Genomic DNA, 6344 nt, shown 5'->3' with positions numbered 1-6344 from the left:
ACGAACATCTTCGAACATTTAATAGGATCTGTACTCTATTCAAAATCAGAGAAGTTGAGGATGAACAGATCTATCTCATGTTGTTTCCCTGGACTTTAAAGGGAGAAGCCAAAGATTGGTTAGAATCATTACCTGAAGGGGCGATTGATACATGGGATGTTTTAGTTGAAAATTTTCTTAAACAATTCTTTCCGGCATCTAAAGCCGTGAGACTTCAAGGAGAAATTGTTACGTTCACGCAAAAGCCAAATAAAACTCTATATGAGGCGTGGACAAGATTTGAAAAATTGTTAAGAGGATGTCCGCAACATGGTTTAGACACTTATCAAATATTATAAATATTCTACCAAGGATGCGATATTACTACACGCAAAGACATCGATATAGCAGCTGGTGGTTCCATTATGAAGAAAACCGCAACCGAAGCTCAAAAAATTATTGATAACACAGCCTCCCACTCACATGAATGGCACCAGGAAAAAGATATTTTTCGTTCATCTAAAGTGGCTAGAGCCGATTCTAGCCATGACTTTGATTCCGTTTCCGCAAAGATAGATGCTTTCGAGAGACGAATGGAAAAGATGACTAAGGATATTCACGCAATACGAATTAGTTGTGAGCAATGCGGTGGACCACACTTTACAAAAGATTGTCACATTGAGCAAACCATGGAACAACGTGAGAATGTTTCCTACATGAACCAAAGGCCGGAAATAATTATCAAAATAATTATCAACCGCCAAGGCCAAACTTCAATCGAAATCAAAACATTCTTTACAATCCAAATGGACCTAACAATAACTCGTACAACCAACAAGGTCCGAATAACCAACCAACTCAAAACAACACTTTCAATCAACAAAGACCTAGCTTGTATAAACCACCACAACAAACCGAAGAGAAAAAGTCAAATCTAGAAGAAATAATGGCAAAGCTAATGGAATCTCAAACACAATTTATTATATCTCAAACCCAAACAAATGAGAAGTTTGATCAGTCATTAAGAACTCAACAAGCTTCCATTTTGAATCTAGAAAAACACGTAGGTACTCTTGCTAGCATGATGAGTGAGAGGGAACAAGGAAAGTTACCGAGTGATACTGAAGTAAATCCTCGGAATGAGAATGTTAATATGGTTTCAACAAATTTTGAAAACCAACACCAGAAGATGGGAAGGTTTTCGATGTGAGTAACAATGAAGAAGTTACAACACCACCACCACCCGAGTATGTAAAGCCAGTGGTGGCACCATACAGACCACCCATCCCGTTTCCAAGAAAAGGAGTTGAGTATGAGAAAGTAATAGGTAATAAAGTTTGTGAAACCTCTGGAAAGAAGAAGAAGAATAAGAAAGTACAAGAAACAAAATCCGTAAAAGTAAACCCAGTGAAGATAGTTCCACCGAAACCTCCACCCAGGTTGGGTGATCCGGGTGAATTTATCGTTCCTTGTCTACTTAGTGATTATGTCATGTATGATGCACTAGCAGATTTAGGTGCAAGTGTGAGTGTTGATATTGCTCCAAACGAACATATATTTAGTCACAATATCGTTCCAAAATGTAATGTTTTTAATTGTAATTTCCTTATTTTTAGTTGTAATTGTTTAAATAAATAAGTGCGAAGACGAAAGACGAAGATCGCTCAAAAATGAAGATTTAAAGTCGAAAACGAAGATTTAAAAGGCAAAAACGTCCAAAATGCTCAAACGTACAAGTTACACTCCAAGTGGTTTAAATTATCGAAGAAAAACGTCTAAAGATTGACAAGAATGCAAGTCGCGGAACGCAAATTACACGATATTAAATTGTACGAAATGACGTTCGAGAAACCGGGACTGAGACATAAACCGGGCGTAAATGTACGAGACATCGGAGCCAAAATTATGAGTCAACTATGCACAAGAATATAATATAATATTTAAATAATTATATAAATTATTTATATATTATATATATTTTTATAATATGTCGACAAGTAAAAATCCAAAAAATTGTGAGCTGGATCTGGCGGCCATGCGATCGCATGGGAAATAGGCATAAAACCCATGCGATCGCATGGGTTACTGTAGCAGGCCACATATCTATAAAAAGCCAGTTTGCTCGAGCTTTATAGATATATATTTTCTTTTCTCTTCTGTAATACATATATATATATTTATATTATAATTTTAATTTAAGTTTATTTTAATAATAAGGTTATTGTAACATTTAAATTACGGGTTTTAAGTCAGAGTTCTGTTCGGGTACCGCTACGCTAATTATATCGCTTTTTACCGTTCCAACTCGCTGTAAGTCTCCACGTTCCAACTTTATTTTCACGTATCGTTATTATCGTTATTATTACTATCGTTATTATTATTATTTATTATTGTTATCGTTTATTATTATTATTATTATTATTATTATTATTATTGATACCATGTCCATTTTATATAATTTATATTTTTACGCCTTTATAATGTCCAACTAAATATCCATAGTGGTAACTAAAATATAAAACCTCTGGACAAATGGATTGAACCATATTATAATATTATGATGTAACTTTGACTATTTTTAATATTAAGTTTAATCACCGGCCCATTGTTATATAATTAAATATTTTCACCCTTATCACATAATTTATTAAAATTGATAAACGAAAGTGCATTAAATTGACATAAATTGTGCTTCAACACCTCGGTGATCTAGACGAACATATGGACAAATTATTGACAACAATTTAGAAGTGTGATTCGATGGTTTGGGTAATATTATAGCTTATATAATCGTGTAATTATAAAAAGGGTAAGACCGTTATAATTTTGGTTTTAACGAAAGTAAAAACTGGATTAAATCTTAATTTAAATAATCGGGGTATAATTTAATTTGCTAAAACGAGATCGAAACGAAAGTTAGATTTAATTTTAGTTAGTTAAATCTTTATAAATTGGAAGATAAAATATAAGGATATATATTAAAACATCATAACCGGACTTAAAAACAATCCATAAATCCAGAGGGGACATATTTTAGTAGCCACTACTTTACCTTATTTTAAATCTCTTCAATTTCACTTTTTACCATATAGTAAATTTTAATTACTTTTTACTATTTTGCTATATTGCCATGAAAAACCTTATTTCTTCTATTTTGTCAAATTAGTTAAATTGTATTTTTATTGTCGTTAATTTAGTTATTTCGTTTTAGTTAAATTTAAATTCCGTTCAATTAAGTAGTAAACCCTAATCCAAAATCCCCCTTTTAATAGATTAACTTTTAGCGATTAAATCCTTGAAAACTCCATTTCCCTGTGGAATGAACCGGATTTACCAAATAAACTATTACTATACGGATAGGACAAAGTTTCCTATATGTGTGAAATCAATTCGAAATCATAAGAACACCATATAATCACAACCAATTCGTGTAATAAATTCAATCTAAATTCGATCAAAATAAAAGGACACGATCTTCAAGCACATCAACTTTTTGGCGCCGCTGCTGGGGAAAAAGTTGGCAGTTAAATAAATAGATAATTTTTCTGATTTGTAGTAATAGTTGGATTTGTACGTGGACTGGGTTATTGGAGCCAAACAGTACCCAATTATATTGGGACCAAACGAATCCTGCCCCTCTGCTGCATCTTTTGGCTATTCAAAACGTGGGCAAAATCTGAAGGAAAATCTGTTTGTTTAAGGGTTTTTATCATTGTTTTTAGTTATTCGATCCTTTCGTGAAAATTCATTTTCAAGAAAGTTCAATGTTCATACACTTATTGAATAAATCCTTCAAGGCTACTTATAATTTTGTAATTGTATGACCCGTTCAGGAAATCCTAAACTCATTGCACTTAATCCAGAACCTGAAAGAAACTTGAACAAAGGATTAAAACAAGAAAAACAAAAAAAATTAGGTAGTACTAGTCAACCGAAAACACCGAAAAATATCAAAAAACAAGTAGGAAACTAGTGGTCAACCAGAAATCAAAACTGAACCTGAAACCATCGTCATTAAAGAAGAAATGGCTGAAGTAACACCTGATCCAAATGATCTACCGATGTGGAATACCAGACAAACTGTTCCCCCTCTCACACTTGCACCTATAAGAAGACCTGAAATTGAGGCTGAAAACTGTGAAGTCAAGGGGCAGTTTATGCACATGGTTCGTGAAAACCAATTCGACGGAAGACTTAATAATAATCCGATAGAACATTTAGAAGCTTTTGAAGATTTATGTGAACTGTACAAAAACAAAGATGTTTCTTCAGATGCATTTAAGTTAAGAACTTTTCCGTACTCGTTAATCGGAGACGCAAAAGCATGGTTGAAAGCATCAAAACCTGATTCTATCACAACTTTTAACGAATTAAGAGAAAAATTCATTACCCGATTTTTCCCACCGGCAAAAGCCGAAAGACTTAGAACTGAAATCACCACTTTTAACTAAAATTCAGATGAAACTCTTTATGATGCATGGGAAAGATTAAAAAGAATGTTACGAAATTGTCCGCAACACGGATTGCAAAAAGGGCAAATAGTTCAAACTTTTTATCGTGGTATTGATGAACATACTCGTGGTATATTAGATTCCTCCGCTGGAGGAGTTTTTATGTACAAATCACCAAATCAAGCGTATGACATGTTAGAAGACATGTCAGTTCATACTTTTGAATGGACACCGTCTAGAGATCAACTACCTAGAAGGACGGTGGCAAGCCTTGAAGAAAATGAAGACAATAATACAACCATAGCTTCACTGTCGAATCAATTCAAAAAGTTTGGAAGAGAAATAGAGAAACTAAATTCAACAGTTTTAGCATTACAAGTAGGATGTGAAATCTGTGGACAACCACATTTCACAAAAGATTGTGATATCAATGATCGGCCAATGAACTCAGTAGCACAAGTTAATTTTCTGGCCAATCAAAGACAAGGAAATTTTCAAGGAGGAAATTCTAATTATCAACCTGCAAACCCAGGATATCAAAACCCGAAGAATGTTGCTTTTCAAAGAAATGGACCACCTGGCTTTTTCAATAGAAACCAACCTCCATTTCCACCTCAACAAAATTTTTAACAACAACCGTTACCTCAATTACCATATCAACAACAAAATCATAACACGCAACCAGTAGAGAAGAAATCTAACTTTGAAGAAGTTATGATGAATTTTGTCAAAAGTCAATCAGAAATGAATGAGCAAGTGAAGAGACAATTACATCAATCCCAAATGGAAAACGAGCAAGTCCAAAGGAATCATCAAGCGTCAATTCAAAACCTTGAAAGAGATATGAGAAGAATATCTAAATTGCTTGCTGAAAGGCAATCGGGAACTTTACCATCCAACACGCAACCAAACCCTAAGGGTAAGGAAACTCAAAATTTAAGTAATATTTCACAAGTTAATTCAATCACTACACGAACTGGGTTAACCATTAACCCAAAGATTCCAAAGCCTCTTACTCCTATTCATGTTTCACAAGAAAACGAACCTGTGGTGGAAGAAAATACGATGCCAACCACAAGTGCACCAAAGACTCAAAATCAACCACCATTGAAGGTATACAAACCTCCAATTCCATATCCGCAACGTTTGAAGAAAGATAAATTACAAGCACAATACAACAAGTTTGCTGACATGATTAAGCAAATTTGTATAAATGTACCGCTTGTAGATGTTCTTGCGAGTATGCCGAATTATGGAAGGTTTATCAAAGATCTTATAGCAGACAAAGGAAAATATGCAGAAGTTTCAACCATATTCCTTAATGAAGAATGCTCAGCAATTTTGCAAAAGCAAAATGTGCCACCAAAACTTGGAGATCCTGGAAGTTTCATCATTCCTTGTCTAATGGGATATTCAGTAATGTACGATGCATTAGCTGATTTAGGAGCGAGTATTAACCTTATGCCTCACTCCCTGTACTTAAAATTGAACTTAGGTGATTTAAAACCAACTAGAATGTGTATACGATTAGCTGATAGAACTTACAACTATCCTATTGGCATTGCTAAAAACCTACCGGTTAAAGTAAATCACTTAATATTTCCTGCTGATTTCGTTGTTCTTGAAATGGAAGAAGATAGTAAGGTTCCCCTAATTCTAGGGCATCCCTTTCTAAATACTGCGGACGCAATTGTGCGCGTAAAAGAGAAAAATCTCAGCTTAGGTGTGGGGGAGGATAGAATTATATTGAACATAGATAAGGCTATGAAACACCCTATGTCTCCTGATGACGAATGTTTCCAAATAGACATTGTTGATTGTTGTATTGAGGAAGAACTACAAGAACTATTAAATGTCGACACCTTAGATTTCACCCCGATAGGTGAAGGTGAAGATTTTGATGTCGATATAGAG

General features: G+C 34.2%; 1 non-coding gene across 1 annotated transcript; it reads right to left on the bottom strand.

Annotated features, from left to right (window-relative positions):
- Positions 1 to 4397: 4397 nt before the first annotated feature.
- Positions 4398 to 4504, bottom strand: LOC139850992 (small nucleolar RNA R71). The gene has a single exon (XR_011760360.1). It is a non-coding gene; the product is annotated as a small nucleolar RNA R71 (small nucleolar RNA).
- Positions 4505 to 6344: the final 1840 nt, after the last annotated feature.

This window comes from Rutidosis leptorrhynchoides, chromosome 5 (genome assembly GCF_046630445.1).
Source record: "Rutidosis leptorrhynchoides isolate AG116_Rl617_1_P2 chromosome 5, CSIRO_AGI_Rlap_v1, whole genome shotgun sequence".
NCBI lineage: Eukaryota > Viridiplantae > Streptophyta > Magnoliopsida > Asterales > Asteraceae > Rutidosis > Rutidosis leptorrhynchoides.
This window is presented reverse-complemented; position numbering and strand designations above follow the sequence as displayed.